Source organism: Saccopteryx bilineata, chromosome 12 (assembly GCF_036850765.1).
Source record: "Saccopteryx bilineata isolate mSacBil1 chromosome 12, mSacBil1_pri_phased_curated, whole genome shotgun sequence".
Classification (NCBI taxonomy): domain Eukaryota; kingdom Metazoa; phylum Chordata; class Mammalia; order Chiroptera; family Emballonuridae; genus Saccopteryx; species Saccopteryx bilineata.
This window is the reverse complement of record NC_089501.1, coordinates 47,663,912-47,684,759: the sequence shown is the minus strand read 5'-3', so window position 1 is coordinate 47,684,759 and position 20,848 is coordinate 47,663,912. Positions and strand designations below refer to the sequence as shown.

Sequence of the window (20,848 nt, the reverse complement as noted above, 5' to 3'; positions counted from 1 at the left end):
CACCCTGGCATCCTGGCTCTGCCATCTGTGAAGAGGGCACTGAACAGGGGTAGGTTAATGCCAAGTGCACAGTCCAGGAAAGTGCCATCCGAATGATTCATGGGCATCTCCTGAGCCCCACTGGGCACCAAAGAGATGGACGCTTTGCTGACAAATGTTGCATTCATCAACGTTAATTGAAGGTAACCTGAGTTGGCAGTTGAAAGCAGTTTTCAATAAGGAGCCAACTTGTCTTCTAGTAAACCTTTGGGAGAGTATATTGCCAACTTCTGGAAAATACCATTTGCAAGAAGCTGAGCTGCTCTAGGTTCAGGGACTAAGCAGTGTAGGCTGCCCACACTGCCCCGAACCCATTCCGACCACAGGGACTCGTGTGGGCAGCAAGTCGTATGGCCCAGGCGGGCTCAGGAGGCCCAGCCAACGGCGCCGTCCTGGAAGGCGGACCGAGAAGCAGTGTGGTGACAGAGGACAGGCTCAGGGATGGACGTCACACGAAGGGGACACCTGGACTGCAAGCTCTGGGAGATAATTCAGTTGAGGGGACACCATGACACGATCTAAGGGTCAGTAACACTGCTAGGCCGCAGGTGGCCATGCACCAAGGATGGGACAGGCCCTCGAGGAGGGAGAGATGGGCGTGTTGGCGGGAACATGGAAGGCGGTGTGGAGTGGAGGCCCAGGACCCGCAGAGGAAGAGGAAGGGGGTCCCAAGTGAAGCAGAGGTCACACTGGGACATGGGCTGCCCTGAAGTCAAGGCTGGGGGCGGGCCCATCCTTTCCCAGGCAGCCCAGAACACCAGAGCTTTCCGCAGAAGGGAGAAGAAACCAGTGTTGTACGAAGACGTATCTAGAGACGGTGCTCGCCGAAGCCCAGCCACGATGGGGCCGTGAGAGCCTGCGGTCACGGTCTGGGCCCACAGTCTCAGTGATGGTGTGCCCACCCACGCTGCCCGGGCGTGATCCAGGCGACCCTCTGGGAGGGGAGAGGAAAACCCTCTGGGAGGGGAGAGGAGAACGTCGGAATTCTCATTTGCACTCACTTTCAGAATTCTCATCTTTCTGAGTGTATGTACGTATTATTTTAAGCGAACATACTAGTTGAATAGAAAATGTATCTGCTATGCGAGGAATCGTGCCTCCTCCCATTTCTGTATGAAGGTCTAACACTGAATGTGACTGCCTTTGATAATGAGGCCTTAAGAAGATAATAAAGGTCAATGGGGTGATAAGGGAAGGGCCTTGTGTCGACAGACCTGGTGTCCTTAAGAAAGAAGAGACAGACACCTGTCTCTGTCTTACAGAAGCCCACCTCCACACACACCTCTTCCCACAGGCAGCACAGTGAGAAGGTGTCCCTGATGAGCCGGAAGAGAGTGTCCACCAGGGACCCAGCATGGCGGCACCTTGACCGTGGACTTCTTGCCTCCAGGACTGCGAGAAAATAAACTTCTGCTCTCTAAGCCGCCCTGTCTGCGGCAACACCAGCAGGCTAACACAGTACAGAATACATAAGCAATCAAAAACTGGAAGAGTGAATTACATCTCAATTTTTTTAAGAAGAAAACTTGTAAACCTGGAGGCAACAATGCAAACATACTCTTCTAATGCGTATGACCTAACGAGCTTTGGTGGGAAATGCCCGAGGGGCCAGGGAGAGGGCGGTGAGTGTTCAGAGCCAGCCCAGAGGAGAAGCAGGAGTTCCGGGAGCCCCGGATGGAGGGCAGGAAAGGACCAGAGGGAGATGCACGATGTCTGCTCTTTTGTCTGGGAGAGGGGAGGGAGGTCCCCGTTCCCGTCAGACATACAGAGGGCGAGAGCTGTCCCCGCTCGCTCAGAGGGTCAGCCGGCCTCAGGGACCACGAGGACCGAGGCCCCTGTGGAATGCCCTCCCAACAGGGACAGGAGTTGCAGCTGCGAGAGAGGTGAGAGGAAATGGGAACAGCCTTCCCATGGAGGCCCAGGGAAGAGAGACTGCGGAGGCAGATGGGGGGGCAACAGTATTGGGGGTCAAGGACAACGACCCTGAGCAAGGCTGCTTGGAATTCCATGAGGTCGTCATTGGAGACTTCTCAGAAGGTGACTTCAGTAGGGGAGGGGGGAGTTAGATAGGAGTGAGTTAAATAGGAGAGTTTTAAATAGAAGAGGGTTAAATAGGAGAGGGTTAAAAAGGGACAAACGCAGAGGAAGTGAAGGCAGGTTATGTTTAGATTTCAGCTATTAAAATGTTAGCACCAAAGTCGGCACTGCAGGGGGTAGGGGTGTAACATGAGGCTTTCCCTTCATCACTGACCCCAGGGGGTTCCCTACTGCCCATTAAACAGTTCTAAGTGGCAACTGGGGCTGGGAGGTGGGACATAGGGACCCGGTTGGCGAGGTAATGAGATGCTCAAGCCTGTCCCGGAACCTTCCAGGACAGCTCCAGTTTCCATGGGTGACAGAGTACAAGATAGTTTTAATTCTGTATAGACAGAGAGACACAGCTCTCAAATCCCTGTACTGATTGGCAGGCTAGAAATTTTTCCCAAATTCCACATCTTATTTGCCAGTTTAAGGCGAGAAGAAGGGCGAAACCGGAATCAGCAGTAGAGAGAGGCTGGGATTTGTTTGGGCATCCGCATTGGTCTCGCCCACCAGCCGTCAGACATTTGGCATCACCGAGACGAGGCAACATGGCACCCCGTCTAAAGACAACCCGAGAAGTACTTTCACTGTCTCTGTGTCCTTGCAAGCCACCGCTCACTTCAGAAGTCCTTTCACTGTCTCTGTGTCCCTGCAAGCCACCGCTCACTTCAGAAGTCCTTTCACTGTCTCTGTGTCCCTGCAAGCCACTGCTCACTTCAGAAGTCCTTTCACTGTCTCTGTGTCCCTGCAAGCCACCGCTCACTTCAGAAGTCCTTTCACTGTCTGTGTCCCTGCAAGCCACCGCTCACTTCAGGCGCCTGCTGTCCTAAACCTCTTCTCATACTCATCCCTGGTTATGCAACCCGCTCTTTTTGTATTTTTGCATAGCCTTCTTTAACAGTCTGATCTTACTGGCAAGGCCCTGGACTTTCAGCAATAATGACTTAAAACTTTTGTGCAAATGGGTTCACACTCACCCAATGGATTTTGTACACAGTGAGTTGCTTAATATCAAAAGCCAACATCTGGCATGACCGCAGTGTCAGATGGTTCCCGTATTCTCAGAGTAGGTCAAGGGCCACTGCCAGTTAGGCTGCCGATGTCCTCCTTTAGATCAGTGGACCCTGCTGTCACATAATCAGCATCTGGCTCAGCTAATGATGAACTCCTAGTACCAGTAAGCACAACTGATTAGAATAAAGCACTGGCGGGCTCGGGACTGGCTCCCTCTCCAGGCACTTGGCTCTCTCCTGCCCAGATGGTCCTCGGGACTGGCCGACGCCATTGGTTACAAGAGGAGGAGCAGAGAGAGGGTGGCTGGGTGGCTAGAACCTTCTCCGCACAGAGCTCAGGCTGGAGCTGCCAGGGAGAAAAGACGGTGACAGAAGGAAGATCAAAGCCACAAGCAGCAGGGCCTCAGGGAAAGGCGTGGTGGCTAAGGGAAGCAAGGGAAGACACCATGCAAAGAGAAAGGAGAGGAGTTCTCAGAAATTACTCAAGGTGCCTGGGGACAGCCGCTACCCACGCAGGGACTCTCCACTGGACATCGGTGCGACTTTGAGGGAAGCCTTCTGCAAACCCTTAGGGAGATACGTGTATGCTTGGGGGCAGGGGTTGCAGGCAAGTGTATGTGTGTGCTTGCGTGTGTGCATGTGTGTGTGTGCCTGTGCGTGCACGTGCATGGGTGTGTGCGTGCACGCGTGTGGGTAAGGTGGCGCTGCCTCTTAGGCGGGGTAAGGCTGGTGCTTGGTCCAGATGTCCAGGGAAGGAGGGGGGAGGCATGTATCCATCTACCCCCAGGGCACACTCCTGAGATCTCACTCAGAGTTCAAAGAGGTAACAAAGCTGTGTTTGCCCACAGGGTGAGTTTGACACCCATGAAAATACACACTCAAATGTTTGCCTTCTGGAATTTTACAGGGCAAATCAGGAGACTGGTCCTTGCAACTTGGAGATAAAAATATCAAGAGTTTGAGCGAGGCCTGTCAGCAGGCCTAGGAAAATGGTTGGCATCCAACAGGAAAGTCTCAAGTTCACAGAGCATTTCTCCTTTTGTCCAAGCACAACAGAGTCTCACAGACGCCAGACCGTGGGTGCAGGCTGTGAATTTCCACAGAGACAGAATGCTCTTGATGTCAGACCCTCCTGGGGCCTCGGTTCACAGAGGTGTTCGCCCCAAGTGTGTCCATGCAGAGTCACACACAAGGTGGCGGAGGGCATCCCCAGGAAACCAGAGCACTTCTCAGAAAGTGCAGAACAGCCTACGAACCTCACCTCACCGGCAGCCCCTTCTCCGTGCAACTGACAAAGAGAAATAACGCTCCAACGAGACCGTTTCCATGGTAACCAGGTATTTAACTTTCGTGTTCGTATAAAAATTCAGTGGAATATTTACCAATCACAAAATGTTTTAAAGTGTTATTAGCCCCCAAGTTAATAAAATGGCGCACCCCCTTCTCAACCTACCTCAAAAATCCACCGGTTTGGGGGCAAAGCAGTTGTATTTTTTCTCCTCAAAAAATTACTCTGAATAATCTCAAACGATTTCCAGAAGCACTGTCTGGAGCTATTGCTGAACAAAATGGCTCAAGAAAGGGTAATGTTTCAAGATACAGTGTAGGATGTGTCTGCACCAACGGTTCTCGTCCCTGGGTCGCCACCGCACGTGCCCGCCTTGGACAACGGCGTTTACATCACAACGAGACTCTCTGTGTTCCAGCTATACTTCCTGTCCACCACCCGCCTCCCTGTGAAGGTCCCGAAGAAGGGGCCGACCTTCCTCACCCTGTGATTCCCCTGGACCCCAGGCCATGCTTCGAAGAGAACAGCTGCTCCATAAGCACCTGTTGAGTGTGTGGGGAAGACAGTTCGATCGGGGTAGGCTGGGGTCAGGTTAGAAGGAGCCTTAGAGTCCGGGCAGAAGAACTGGAGCCATCACTGGACAGAAGGAGCCCCTTGAGGTTTCTGAGTGGAGGGTGACATGGAAAACGATACTCAGTCCGGCCGTGAGCCACTGCAGCAGCATTGAGAGTGACCAGATGGCCAGTGGTGACAGGCACCGAGACGAGAGGTCCTGCACAGAAAACTTTCATGGGGATGGAGGACATGGAAGTCTCCAGCTGGGCTCTGGTTTACGAGGTCAGACGCTGAGAGAGATGAGATGGGGACGTGGGTGAAACGCCCTCACTGCTGGTCATGCCGAACTTGAAGAGATCCCGGGCTGAAACCCCTGGACAGCAATTATGCAGCAGAGGAGTCGGGGCCAGAGACTCAAATCTAGACGTCACCTGTGCAGTGGCTTCTCTGGAAAGAGAAAATGTATCACTGAAAGAACAGAAGAAAGATTCTGGGGGAACCCCACAACTGCCTGCTGGGGTGGGGGTGCAGGGGTCCAGCCAAGAGCACCCCGGAGCGTCTGCCCAGGAGCCAGGCGAGTGAGGCAAGGCTGTGTCCGGTGCGCGGGGGCAGGAGCTTCCTGTGGAAGGGGCGGGCAGGACCGGGCAGAGGGACAAAGTGACAGCTTCGGAAGAAGGAAACGGAGGACACCTGAGGAGAGACAAGGCCTTTTTAAAGGAGGCCATTCACGGACCTGGATGTCCCCTCCGGAAGAACATGAGAGCGATGGTGACCCTGCCCTGGCCGGGCAGCTCAGCTGGTTAGACCATCGTCCCAACACACCAAGGGTGTGGGTTCGATCCTCAGTTGGGGTACACACAGGAAACCAATCAATGAATACAAAGCATGTTTTCTGTCTCTAAAATCAATCAATAAAACTTCTTTTAAGAAAGAGTGATGATGACTTTTACAAAGTGCTGGATTTAATGAACAGAGTATGCAAGACGACGCCCCTGGTGGAACCGCGTTTCCGGCCACAGTCCTGGACCTACGGGAGAGGAACACGCAGTAGTCACCCCCCAGCCTGTGACGGGTGGAATGACGAGCCGATGGCTGGTCACAGTGGCTCCCTGCAGATCGATGGAAGAGAGTTGAGAAGGGTAAACAAAGCAAAAAGACAGATTAAGAAACAAGCAAATAAAGCAGGCCCTGAAGTCAACAACATAATTGAGGTAACAGAGTCTGTCACACAGAACACCGTGACTGATACACGGTGGGAGGCTTTCTCTAGAGGCCGTGTGTCTTAAGGACGTGAGCGTTCTGCCACAGCGGAGAAAAGAAGGGTGGGGGCAGGGCGGTCGGTCTGTCAGCATGACACACCCCCAGACTCTCCAAGGGTGACAAGCTGGACAGCATCAAACTCACAACTTGCCACGCTGCCCTCTGAAGCTGAGCAAACCAGTATCTGCTGTGAGACGCAGTGTGCGTACAGCGTATTTATTTAGATCAGATGTTCTTCCTTGTGCTTTATAGCATATCGCCAACAAAATAAAAATGTGTATTGTAGCTTTATCAATAAGACTATTTTTTTAAAGATATGTTTGCAATAAACTACAGAACTCCATGCCCTTTTGTGGAAGTGTTTAGAAACAGCAGAATTATCAGAAGGTTAAACAGATTCCATACAAACATAAATGAGTAAGTGGCAGTGAGACAGCCCTTCCCCGAGTGGTGGGGCAGAGGCCAGGCGGAAGGGAGACGTGTGCAGGACCAGCGAGCAGCGTGGACTGCACCCAGGGAGGCCGTGCGGAGCCGCAGGAAGGAGCGGGATTAAGGAAGGGTATAACGAGCCTTCATCCTGAGCGCGTCCGTCCAAGTTCCAGGTGTGCAATATGCACCCCAACTCCTCTCCAGGACACAGGTCCTACCCTGCACACGAAGTGGCCCAGATTTCTAGGCGGGCAGCTCCTTTAGGTCCAAAGCCCCACTTAGCCCAGAAAAAGGGGCCGACTGTGCCTGCCTGCTGCGTGGTGAGCACGTGGAAAGGTCGCAGGGCATGAGGCCCGGCACTGGGCACTTGTGGGACCTCCAAGCGCTGCAGCTGGTGTTCAGGCCGTAGCTCCAGGAAGGCCTGTGCTCCGGTGGGGACCGTGGACAGAGGTGACCTACAGGCTGCTAGGCCAGTGCACACAGCAGACATATCACAGGGCTGGGCAACAGCTCTGTGAGCTCCTTGCTCCTTGCTCTTCCCCACGTGCGACCACACCTTTGCATCATCACAGCTGCGTCCGTGGGATGTGAGAATTCTGTTGAGGATACTGGTGAGTTGGCTGAGGAACACAGCTCGGCCACCACCTGAGACGGAGCACCTACAGGCTCAAAGGCACCTCTCCCAGGACACTCTCACACTCTGGGGAACGCTGTGAGTACCCTCCACACATCTTCGCAGAGCACAGATACAGCAGAGGTGCAGGAATGGGAGGTGCTACTGTCTGAATAGTCACGTCTCCCCCAAATTCACATGCTGAAATCCTAACCCCCACAGTGATGGTATTAGGCAGTGAGGCCTTTGGGAAGTGAGTGAGTCATGCAGGTGGAGTCTTCATGAATGGGATTAGTGCACTTATCAAAAAGACCCAGGCCCTGGCCGGTTGGCTCAGTGGTAGAGCATCAGCCCAGCATGTGGAAGTCCCAGGTTTGATTCCCGGCCAGGGCACATAGGAGAAGCGCCCATCTGCTTCTCCACCCCTCCCCCTCTCCTTCTTTTCTGTCTCTCTCTTCCCCTCCCACGGCCAAGGCTCCACTGGAGCAAAGTTGGCCCGGGCACTGGGGATGGCTCCATGGCCTCTGCCTCTGGCTCTAGACTGGCTCCAATTGCAGCAGAGCGATGCCCCAGGGGGATTGAGCATCACCCTCTAGTGGGCATGCCAGGTGGATCCCGATCAGGCGCATGCCGGAGTCTCTCTGCCTTCCTGCTTCTCGCTTCAGAAAAATACAAAAAAAAACCCAAAACCCCCAGACAGCTCCCTGGCCTCCTTTGTCACCAGAGGACACAGTGAGAAGGTGCCATCTATGAGGAAGTGGCTTCAACAGACATCTACCTGCCAGTGACAGAGTGATAACCTTGGCCTCTTGGCCACTAGCACCGTGAGAAACATCTTCATTATTTCTAAGCTGCTCAGTCTATAGTAGTTTTGTTAAAACAGCTGACAGACCAGGACAGGCCTTATAGAAACCTATAATGTAGCCAGAGCTTCTGAAGTCTCCGCAGGTCCACAAGTTTAGAAGCCTCTGGGATTAGAACAGCGGCGATGTGCCCCTGGCCTGGCGATTCTATTTAATCAAGGATAACTGCAGAAACCCAGGAGATTTCATGAAATACTATATTTGCATTCAACTTCTTTCAGTAAATGTTCTAACATCTCCAGAAAATATCCATTACCTACAAATCACTGTTGCAGTTTGCATCTCTCTGATCTTCAGGGGAAACATGCAGTTTTCTTGAACTTAATCTTGAGTGAGTTGAGTACTAAAAGCAGGCGACACTTAGCTCTCGAGCGTGCCTGGCCCGTCAGTGCTGTTAGTACACATTAACGCAGCGCGCACGAACCCTGCACTCTCGGTGCTCTCACTGCCTCCACTGTACAGAGGAGGAAAGACAAGAGGAGATGGGGTCCAAGGGAACACACTCTGTAAGTGCCAGAACCGGGATTTGAACCCAGGCAGTAAGGCTCCAGGGTCTGTGCTCCTGACCACCGTGCAGGACTGCCTCGAGAATGAGGAAGTCCCTGACCTAGACGAGGTCCAGGCCAGCAGGAGGGAGAGGGAAATAAAAACGGGATACGGACGTGATGTGGTGCAAGTAGGGACAGAGATGTGCGCAGGAACCTCGGACACATGGGGGCGGCCTGCAGCCCAGTGTGCTGGGTCCCAGAAAGGCTGCCCAGAGGACCTGAAACATGAGTGAAAGGGCAGAGAGGGGGAGAGGAGTTGGAAATCATGCCAGACAAAGATGCAACAGAACAAAGATGCAGAGGGACCCAGCAGGGGATGAGGTTGAAGGTGAGGAAGGAGCTTCAAGAGGTGAGGCTGAGGAGGGGCATGGGAAGGGCCACAGAGCCCTTGAAAGTTGGGCTGGGGCCCAGGCCAGTTCGTTCAGTGGTAGAGCATTGGTCCAGTGTATGGATGTCCTGGGTTCGATTCCCAGTCAGGGCACACAGGAGAAGCAACCATATGCTTCTCCTTCCACAGCCATGGCTCGATTGGTTTGAGCAAGATGGCCCTGGGCACCGTGGAGCCTCTGTCCTCAGGTGCTAAAAACAGCTTGGTTGCCAAGCAATGGCCAAAAATGGGCAGAGCATTGCCCTGTAGGGGGCTTGTTGGGTGTATTCCGGTGGGGGCACATGCAGGAGTCTGTCTCTCTGTCTCCCCTCCTCTCAAAAAAAAAGGAAGAAAAGAAAAAAGAAAGTTAAGTTGGGAGGTGGGAGTCATTCTTGAGGGAGATGAGGAGCCACCCAGGGGTGTTTCCAGGAGGGTGAAATGGTGGGACACACCTCTTCCTTTACGTGGAAGGTGGTGGAACTATAGAGGACAAGACGATGGATCAGGAGGTTAATGCAGTGGGCCAGAGATGAGCAACGGAGGACAAGTCTGAGAAAAACCGTTAACCACACTGATTTCCCTATACGTGTGCCACAATGTGCAGCCCCTGCCTTGTATGGCAGCTGAATATAGTTCATTTTGAAAACAACAAAGGTCAGGGGGTCCGTTTCAGTAATTTTTGGTCAGAGCTTAGCCTTGGAAGCTGAACCACATATTATCTGATTTGCTTTTCCATCGGAATCTCTGCAGGAGGCAAGTGCCCCTGGAGTGAATGAAAAGCTTCCATTTTATGGAGCCGGTGGCAGAAAACTGCACTAACCCCTCCACACCAAGCATCTGGCTTCTCCCAGACATCCGAAACTAGCGGGAATTTAATGCCAAAGCTGTGCCAGGGTGAGACGTCCCTGACGACCCTCCTAATGTTGGGACAGCCTGCTCACTAAGAACTCGGGAAGTCGCGAAGGTGCCCAATGGCAGCGCTACCGACCTTACGCTGAATCCAGACGGCTGCAGAGGAAAGGCTCCTGACGCGGCGAGGCTTAGAGCTCCATCGTCTTCCTCACGCCGCTCTGTCCTAGAAGGAAACACACGTGAGCTCGTTACACGAAGCACGTGTAAATGATCAGTCCACATCCTGTTACATGAGAAGCGCACATTTCATGGACAAGATGAATTACACACCACTGTGATGGTTCACGTAAAAGCTTCATGTCTGAGGCTCAATTTACACAGGCAGCCTGGCTGTCCCCTTTGGCTCTCTGCTCGACGCAAGCATCCTTTATAGAGTTTCTACGTGACGGCTGCAAGAAACGGTCACAGAGAGAAGATGCTTTAGGTGCTGGATTTGATTCAGACGCTGCAGCTGAGATATGTTTCTGTTGGAAGGTGATCTCTCTTTGGATATAAGCTCCAGTGAGTACAGAAGGAGCGGCTCTGATGTCCCGGTGGTGACCGCAGGATTTTGGAGGTGGGTGGGATTCTTCTTTCCGTAGAGAAAGGAGTGAAGTCCAGAGAGCGCACCCCCTCACAGTCCAGCAGCCAGTGACCGGTGGAATCACAAGTCCGCCAACCAGTGCTCTTTCGGAAACCATAGCTCTTAGGAAGATTTGTGATTCCCCAAACACTCTACATTTCATGCTGACTTTAAACTTATCCTATAATCTTTTTAAATGTGGAAGTAATCTTCCTTTTGGCCAAGAAATGCTTAACAATTAGCTCAAGTCTCTATTCTTCGTGAAGAAATGAGTCCCACGGGGGTCTGAGAAAAAGGACTCTCCCTCCTGACCTGCGGTGGCGCAGTGGATGAAGCCTCTACCTGGAACACTGAGGTCGTGGGTTTGAAACCGTGGGCTTGCCTAATCAAGGCACATATGGGAGCTGGTGCTTCCTGCTCCTCCCCCCTTCTCTCTCTTCCTCTCTCTCCCCTCTCTAAAATAAATAAAAAAAAGACTCTCTCCATGGCCTTCCTGTGTTGCAGCCTCTTTCCCTGCCGGACAATTTCCCCTTGGCTCTGTGGCATTGTGGAAAGTCCTACAGCACTGGCCCGGGCCGAGGCCTTAGGGGAGTTCCAGCTTCTCATTACATTTTTAAAAACTGCAGTGCAGGCAGATGGTCAATTAGAGGGAGCGTCAGATCTAGGAAGCCCGAAAAGACGTGTGTTCACAGAGCATCTGCTGGTGCTCGGCCCTGTGTTCTCTGCCTTAAACACATGTTCTCATCCTGCTCTCACAACTGCGCACACGGCGGGCATGGGCATGGAGACTTGGCTGAGTCCTTCAGGTCGACGAGTATTTATCCGAGCAACTGCAACGTGCAGGCACCAGAGGAGAAATGGGCACGCTCTGTGGCTCCCTGCCCACTAGGCCTAGTCAAGTGAGTAGTTGGGGGGAGGGAAAGTTAGGCACTTTAATTAGCACTGCATTGTTCAAACAGCAGCTTGTGACTCCTTAGAAGGTCATGGAATTAATTCAGTGAGTCTTGATCAGTATTAAAAATAAATAAATGAGCCCTGGCTGGATAGCTCGATTGGCAGAGCATCGTCCCAAGGCGCAGAGGTTGCTGGTTCGATCCTCAGTTAGGGCACATGTAAGAACAGCTCAGTGTTCCTGTCTCTCTCTCTCCCCTTCTTCTCTTGCTGAAATCAATAAATGCAAATTTATTTTTTTCTTTTTTCTTTTTTTCTGAAGCTGGAAACAGGGAGAGACAGTCAGACAGACTCCCGCATGCGCCTGACCAGGATCCACCCGGCACGCCCACCAGGGGCGATGCTCTGCCCACCAGGGGGCGATGCTCTGTCCCTCCAGGGCATCACTCTGCCGCGATCAGAGCCACCCTAGCGCCTGGGGCAGAGGCCAAGGAGCCATCCCCAGCGCCCGGGCCATCTTTGCTCCAATGGAGCCTTGGCTGCGGGAGGGGAAGAGAGAGACAGAGAGGAAGGAGGGGGGGGGTGGAGAAGCAAATGGGTGCTTCTCCTATGTGCCCTGGCCGGGAATCGAACCCGGGTCCCCCGCACGCCAGGCTGACGCTCTTCCGCTGAGCCAACCGGCCAAGGCCAATAAATGCAAATTTAAATAAATAAAAATAAATAAATGAAGGAGCCAGTAAAGCAGAGCAGAAGCACGGAATGGGAACATTGGTGTGCATGCAGGAACGGCAGGGAACTCACAAGGACGTGTCGACACGCTAGTGTCGGTCATGCATGCCTCTGTGTGGGCTGGTTTGCAATGTAAAATGTATTTTCTCTTGTAGTTCATGGTGAAAAAGAGTGTGGAAGCTCTCAAGTTATAGGACAAAGTGACAAGTGCTCTATTAGAGGCTGATGCAAAGAGGACTAAGTGTCCGCCAATCAATTAGCACCTAGCTCCAGAGCGAAACAACTTTGGTTTCTCACCAACCAGAGGCCCCTTAAGGATGAGATGCCTCCATCTAATGCCCATAGCTAAGAAGAGCTTGGGAAGGACTGGCATGAAATTTCAGGGACTAGAGAAGGAAACAGGGGTAAGGTAAGGAGGCCCCTTCCCCGCAGTCTCCCGAGGCACAAGGACACCAGCCCTGTTGGCACGATGAAGCCAGGCTCGAGAAGAGGGGATTAAACCTCCAGAAGATGGAAGCCAAATCTAGCCCTAGCTGCTAGAGCTATGGGGTGTGCTGGGAGGTCTACCAGCCCCGGCCAGGTCTGCAAGAATGCCAGCATTCCGCTGTTGAGGGTGCAGGAGAGCCCATGGAGTCTGGGAGACAGGAGACAGGAGACAGGAAGCCAGACCTGGGCCTGTAAGTGGCCGCCGTCCTGAGAGCAGCACCTCCGTGATGGCAGGTGACTGCGAGCTCCTTACCAGGATGGAATCGTGTTTAAGTTTTCTGCTCTTCTCATAAAACTTCCTTCAGATGTGTTTCAGACACCACGTTTACAGGTTAGATTTGTGGCAATGCACTAGACTGCTGTGCAGAGATGTTTTCTCAGGTTTCTGAGTGAGGAGTCAAATCAATTTATTTCATTTATGAAAAGGTCCTATTCGTCGTACAGATGAAGAGGCAGGGGGAAGCTGATGACTTGTTCATCCTCACGCAGAGGTGGAACCAGACGAGAACATCAGACTCCCAGGCTTGCTTGTGTGGCTTTGCTTTTACTTAAAGGGTCCTAAGCCGTTTTCTTCGTCCCGACTACAGATGATCACATGCAATGTAATGATTCAATACATTATGAGCACATACAAGGCAAAGTCAATGGCATCACAGAGTAAAAAGCTATCCCGGAATATCAGCAAAACAACTTGCTCTTTCCTATTTCCAATTTAGATTCAAAAGGAAGTGTTTCTTAATGTCTTAGCCTTTTAAGTTAAACCTATTTTTAGGTTTTACATTAGGTGTTACCACTTTGTTTTCAGGGGGAGTAGAGTCTCAAAATTATAGCTAACAAGAAAAAGTAACTAAAGTGAGTATGTTGCTGGTAGAATTTAAATTAAATACGTTAAGTTCTACTAAAAAGTTGTTCAATAGATAAATTATAAAACAGTGGAGGAAGTATCTACAGTAGATACTATATATAGATAGGCTTTTGCTGGGTAGCTCAGTTGAGCATCATCCTAATACACCAAGGTCACGGTTTCGATCCCTGGTTGGGGAACATACAAGAATCAACCAGTAAATGCAGGGGTGGGTAGAACAACAAATTGATGTTTCCCTCTCTCTCTCTCTAATTAATATAAATTTTAACAAACAAAAAGATATACTGAACATTTTTAAAGGCACAACATTAAAGTTTCAAATCTAGAGACACACAATTGGGTGATAGAACTATTAAAAATTAGTGTTGGTGCAATGGATAGAGCATTGACCTGAGATGCTGAGGTTCCAGGTTCGAAACCTCCCAGGTTCAAAACCCCGAGGTCACCAGCTTGAGCCCAGGCTCATCTGGTTTGAGCAAGATTCACCAGCTTGAGTGCGGGGCAGCTGGCTTGAGCGTGGGATCATCAACATGATCCCATGGCCACTGGCTTGAGCCCAAAGGTCGCTGGCTTTGAAGCCCAAGGTCACTGGCTTGAACAAGAGGTCAGTGGCTCAGCTTGAGCCCCCCAGTCAAGGTACATTTGAGAAGCAATCAATGAACAACTAAAGTGACACAAGTTTGAGTTGATACTTCTCATCTCTCTCCCTTCCTATCTTTCTGTCTTACAAAAACAAACAAACAAAAAATACAAGAACCCCATACAACTATTAAAAATTAAACACAAGAGAGCACCATAGAAGTACAGAAGAGTGGCTACTTATGGGAGAGAAGAGCGGTCTGGGATTGGAATGGGGGACATGGGGGGTGAGAACAAAGTCCTCCCTCTTTCTGGAATGGCGTTCCCCTTATTCATTAAGCCAAACACTTATTCGTGTGGCTTTCTATATCTGTGGAGTTTTGTTTCCCTTTAAACTAAAGGGATTTTTATGAAAAAAAAAATCATTTCTTTGAAATGGACAAATAACAATACAACATCCAATTGTTATTTCCAGGTGTAGAAGGACAAAAAGAATAACAATTAAAGCCCATGTTTGGGAGGATGGTAACCTTCTGGAACCCTAAAAGGTTAAGGGGTATAAAGTACAGCATAGGGAATCTGGTTAATAATACTGTAATTACTATGTATGGGGTCTGACGGGTTCAAGGTTTATTAGGATGACCACTTAGTAGATTACGTCTCATCATTGGGATGTACACCTGAACATGAGGTGGTAATGTATGTCAACTGTAGTTGAAAAATAAAAATGATTTAGAAATGGACAACAATACATAAAGCCCCGTTCCCTCTGCCGGCCATCGGAAAGGCTGCGCTTGGTGGGGCTGTGGGGTGCCATGCTGTGTCCATCACCCGGAGGTCGCCGCCCCTCTCTGCCTCCTTCTAAGCGCATGGTTTTTGTTGGCAAATGCGTCTATAGTGCCAACAGATGGAGGTTTAATTAGCTTTGGAACTAAATTTTAAACTGTACGATTGTCCAAAATGAACACATTCTTCAGCTTTATTTCTTGCTTTTAGCTTTTAATTGAGTTCAGAGCGACTCAAAATTTTCTCCCCGAATGGGAAGAGTCCAGAGAAACCCCAGGTGAATTCTCCTAAACCAGCAGCACCACGTGCTGGCGCTGGGCTCCCACGGGCGCTGGCAAAGGCCCCTACTGTACTGCCTAGCCACGCTCCTCAGGCGGGCGGCGAGGCGGGCAACCAGGCTGCGGAGGGCCCGAGCGGTGGTGACTGGATTCCCGCTCTCCTGAGCCGACTTCGCTCCTTTTTCTGTAGCTGCGCCCTGTTCTGTTTATTTGCACAGAGGGCTGTCTAACAGAGGAGCACAAAGAGGGAAGGGAGAGCCGCAGCCACGTGGGCTGGAATGATTTCCAATCACAACAAACACACCCAAAGAGGGAGGAAGATGGTAAGCGATACATTTCCTTTCTGACATTCTTTAAAATAAATGCCCGGCGGAGGCGGCGGCCCTCCGTGTCTGCACTAGCCTAGCGGGGTGAGTGTGGGGAAGCACAGGCCTCCGCGCGCATGCGCGGGACCTGCTCTCTGCTCGGGCCCCAGGCCAGACCACAGCTTAGCAACTGGGTCCCGAGGGTCCGGGTTTCTGCAGATTGTCTACAACACGGTTGTCTGCACTGCCTGGAAACCAACAGGGCTCCTTTCCCTTCCTTCCATCAGCCCGGGGCAGTCTGACATGCAAGAAAACGCTCTTCGCTGTCACATTCTGCAGAGTCGCTCCCTGTCCCCAGCACCCCGCCAACCCCACACTCCCGGAGCCGAGTCTCGGCCCCCAGAGAAAGGCTGTGGTGGAGTTCGAAGTCCAGCGCATGGGGCCGCAGCTGAGAGCGAGCCAGACCTGCATTCTGTCCGTCACCTTCTGAAGCTATCTGTCCTGAAGCACGTGAGCAAAATTGACATGTTTTAAAGCAGCATACAGTCGCCGTGAAAAAATAGAAGGGACTACATTTTCTTTACCTGCCTCTACAAGTCCAACCCTCTTAATGGCTGCTTTCACGTCACTCTGCACTACTCGCTTTGCACAGGACTCGGAAACACCGAGCGCCATGGCAAGGGACCCTGAACCCTCGGAAGACTTAAAACACAACCCCTGTCCAAACGCTGGATCCTCCTGATGCTGTGAGAGGGGGTATAGCAGCAGCGTCTCTCAGATCCTCTAAAAGGAGAAAAACTCCAGTTTTCAACGTGAAAAGACATCCCCCATCCAATGCACATCTCACACTAATGACCTGTCCAAACAAGGACTCCTGTCACGTGACTAAACCATGCAAGTCTATCAAGTTCTGATCCTACCCACCTTCATTTGTTGTTAAAAGCAAGAGTCTGGCCCTGGCCGGTTGGCTCAGCGGTAGAGTGTCAGCCTAGCGTGCGGAGGACCCGGGTTCAATTCCCGGCCAGGGCACACAGGAGAAGCGCCCATTTGCTTCTCCACCCCTCTGCCGCGCCTTCCTCTCTGTCTCTCTCTTCCCCTTCCGCAGCCAAGGCTCCATTGGAGCAAAGATGGCCAGGGCGCTGGGGATGGCTCTGTGGCCTCTGCCTCAGGTGCTAGAGTGGCTCTGGTCGCAACATGGCAACGCCCAGGATGGGCAGAGCATCGCCCCCTGGTGGGCAGAGCATCGCCCCTTTTGGGCGTGCCGGGTGGATCCCAGTCGGGCCCATGCGGGAGTCTGTCTGTCTCTCCCTGTTTCCAGCTTCAGAAAAATGCAAAAAAAAAAAAAAAAAAAGCAAGAGTCTGTTACTACACTGAGCTGGAGAAGAGAGACATACAGCAGTTTTGTGGGTGACACATTGCTGTTATTAGTGCTGTCCCCTAGAGCTGCGCCGTGTACAACCTGTGAGGCTGGCCGCCGATTACTTATAACGTCAGAATATACTCTTCACTCGTATGTTTGCATCGTCTGTATATTATAAAAGCAATAGGCATAGTATATTCTGTATAAACCAGCCCCTTATATAGAATATGTAATATACGTACTGGTTAGTTAACTCTTACGTACACTAAGATTCTAAACCAGGATCAATGAATTAACTATGTTTAGTGCCCCAGTCTTAGAATTTCTTTTCCTCTTTAAAGGTTTTATTCCCTGATTTTAAAGAGAGAGGAAGAGAAGCATCAACTCTTAGATGCTTCACTTTAGTTGTTCAACTGATTGCTTCTTGTATGTGCCTTGCCCTGGGTTTGAACTGGTGACCTCAGCATCCCAAGTCTACTATACCACCACATGTCAGGCTCTTTGCTTTTTACTCGAAACCTACTTGAAAGTTAGACTTAGTTCTATTTGAGTTAACAATGATCTTTGATACACCTACCTACCATTCCACTGGTCACCAAAAATTGGGGCAGGATTCTTATTCTACCTTATAAATATCTCTCAAGTCTCTATCCTCTCAGGCCTTCTAATATCTCCTCTGGACCATTAGAGTAGTTATCTAACTCTCCTTCCAACTTCCAGTCTCTCCCAAACCAGTCAATCTATTATATTATAGCCAGAATTACTTCCTCAAACATAGATAAGTTTAGACCACTCCTACCATTTCCAAACCCTTAATGGCAATATTCCCAGAGATAAAGTCCAAGCAAATGGTGGTGGCATATGACCACTTCACTGTGCAATCAGCTCACCAGTCTGGGCTAAAATGAGTTCTACCTCCAACCAGCATCCATTCATGCCTCTGTTCAATGAAAATCCACTTGGTCCTCTTGAAAACACAGTAGATTCAGGAAGAGTGAAGAAAGTCAGTAAAACCCATTCCCAGATCTATGTGTAAACCCTTTGGCAGGAGAGAGGGACCTGTCAATAAATAATTATAATTGACCCTGGTGACAGCAATTTGGCCTCAATCTGGTGCAGCAGCCTCATACACAGTGAATTCCCAAATCACCCATTTTTTCCATATTGCAACCCTATTGAATATTTTGCTATCCAAAAGTGTGCCAAGTTCTTGATACCTGTATATCTTTTTCTCCAGCGTTTGGAATGCCCTCCTTGTGCCTCTGCCCAGTGCATCCCTATTCATCCTTTGAAACTTTGCCCAATATCCCCGCTTCCGGAAGGCCTTCCTTCATACTCCTAGGCATAATTATTGGCCCCTTTCTAGAGCTGCCTATTCTTGGTGTATACCTTTGCTGAATCAGATTCTTACCCTGCATTGCAATCGTGTGTCAAAAGGTCTGTGCTTTCTGCTATATTGAGGGCAGCTTCTGTATTTTAAGGAGACAAGGCACACAACTGGATTGGAAACTAAATGCGGGCTGGAAAAGGTCAACGAGGGAAACCCAGGTCCCCAGAGTGAAGTAACTTAACTAGCCCATAACTCCCTCTGGGTTAAAACTGGTAACTTTCCGCCCTGGCTGGTTGGCTCAGCGGTAGAGCGTCAGCCTGGCGTGCAGGAGTCCCGGGTTCGATTCCCGGCCAGGGCACACAGGAGAAGCGCCCATCTGCTTCTCCACCCCTTCCCCTCTCCTTCCTCTCTGTCTCTCTCTTCCCCTCCCACAGCCGAGGCTCCATTGGAGCAAAGATGGCCCGGGCACTGAGGATGGCTCTGTGGCCTCTGCCTCAGGCGCTAGAATGGCTCTGGATGCAACAGAGCGACGCCCCAGAAGGACAGAGCATCGCCCCCTGGTGGGCATGCCGGGTGGATCCCGGTCGGGCGCATGTGGGAGTCTGTCTGACTGCCTCCCCATTTCCAGCTTCGGAAAAATGAAAAAAAAAAACAACTGGTAACTTTCCAGAGCCAAAGCCCCAATTGTGCCCCTCTGCCGATTAGTGTCTGTCAATGAATATTCATAAATTCTCACAAAGGACAGGGTGGCACGTACAGACATTTACCCCCTGGCCCCACTGTAGCCACCATGCAGATCAGCCCAGGCGCTGAAGAGCAGATGGAAATGGCTGCTGCTTGGCCAGCCAATGGCAGCAGTGGCGGTGGGGAGTGTGGTTTCTTCCCCACCAACTGGGACCCTGCAGCTTATCCCCACCCCCCACGACCCTGGGGGTTCCCAGTCGCCCTGCCACCCTCTCACGGGCACTGGGGGAGAACCCTTCATGCCTGATCCAGCCAGTCGCCTGCTCCTTCAGCTCAGTCCCGGGCACTACCACCTCCTGGCCAAAGCACAGATTATGGCCTGCCCGATCCTTGAAATGATCTGATGTGGTCACAGGATAGGCTGCAGACAAGCCTGTTTGCAGGGCCTGCCATTCAACCAGGTTTATGTCCTGTCTGCTCTGGGGTGTATCTCTTCATTGCACAAAAGAGAAGGCTGGAATTCAGAGTGGTTTACCCAAAAGCTACTCAGTAAGGAAAGCCATTGTGGTAAGTCCGGAAGAAAATCAAAACTACCGTGTAAGGAAAGCACACCCCTGAGCCTGCACAGATACAGCCTGCGGGAAGCCAAGTCCGCTCCCTGGTTCTTTTCCGGAAGGAAAGGAACAGCACTGTTCTTGAGTTTATTACGTAAAAGTAATTTCAGAGAAATGAGGGGCACAGCCTAATAAAGTCTGGTTAAGGAAAAAGAACATTTCCAAACTACCAGCCTGCCTGACCAGTGGTGGCACAGTGGACAGAGCCCTGACCTGGAACCCTCGGGTTGCCAGTTCAAAACCCCAAGGTCACCAGCTTGAGCAGAGACTCATTGGCTACAGCATGGGCTCATCGGTTTGATCACGGGGATGCTGGCTTTGAGCGCAGGAATCATTCACATAATCCCTAAGGCAGGGGTCTCAAACTCAACTCAGCATGTGGGCCGCAGAGCAAGATCACAGCCATTCGGCAGGCCTCACTAGGTCTACAAAAGGCAACTGTTACGCAACACTTTTCTCACTGCAGTTGAAAACAAAAAAAAATCAGTACAACAAGCACAATCGTACATGCAGTTTACTCAGTGTCACAAAACGACCAGAAACTGAAGTTCGCATCACAACTGCTGTTAACTAAGCTAATATCTAGCTAGGATGCTAGAGAAATGAAAAATACAAGTAGGCCCCTAGGCTTACTTAATTTTATCCAAAATATTTTGAACTTCGTGGATTAGTCTGCGGGCCGCACAAAATTGTTCGGCGGGCTGCATGCGGCCCGCAGGCCGCGAGTTTGAGACCCCTGCCCTAAGGGTCACCAGCTTGAGCCCAAAGGTCACAGGCTTGAAAACCCAAGATTCCCGGCTTGAGCAAGGGGTCACTGGCTCGGCTTAAGTCTGAGGTCTGATCCCTGATCAAGGCGCGTATGAGAGGCAACCGATGCACAACTAAAGAGAAGCAACTACCAAGTTGGTGTTTTTTATTCTGTTTCCCTCCCTCCCTCTCTCTCTGTCAAAACACAGAATAAAACAAAACAAAAGCTACCAGTCTGCTATATCCACTGCGCAGCCTTTTGAACTGAACCCAGTGTTTTCCCGGACAGCAAGGTCGTCTGCAGGGATGACCATGGTGGGGGCCAGGGAGGATAGGGAGCATGGAAGGAGCAAGGTGTGAGCATCAGCATAAGTTTTAACTTCAAAGGGACATAATCACCACTCCTGTAAACCCCCCTTCCAGATAAACAACTGGGTCCCCAGCTGAAGATGAGTCACGTCCCACCCCCAGAGATTCCCCAAACCACACACTCCTCTGGAGGGCTGCAGGCTCTGCAGTCATCTGCATATATCCTAACCTCAGCCAGGGCCATTTGTAAAAGGGCTTGTGTTTAACTTTCTTCTATTTAATTCCAGCGCTTTCTTCCAGTACCCAATCTGTACATAATTAAAATCATATTGCAGCGAACGCTGAATGGTATGA

General features: G+C 50.9%; 1 protein-coding gene across 1 annotated transcript in view; it reads right to left on the bottom strand.

Moving 5' to 3' along the window:
* Window positions 1–5,383: 5,383 nt before the first annotated feature.
* SCAF8 (SR-related CTD associated factor 8) overlaps window positions 5,384–20,848 on the bottom strand; it is a 178,787-nt gene continuing 163,322 nt past the window's right edge. The window contains exons 22-23 of the transcript XR_010727647.1: window positions 10,046–10,132; window positions 5,384–5,424 (exon numbers count right to left, since the gene is read on the bottom strand). The gene's annotated coding sequence lies outside the window, so the exon portion shown is untranslated. The remainder of the gene's footprint in view (window positions 5,425–10,045; window positions 10,133–20,848) is intronic.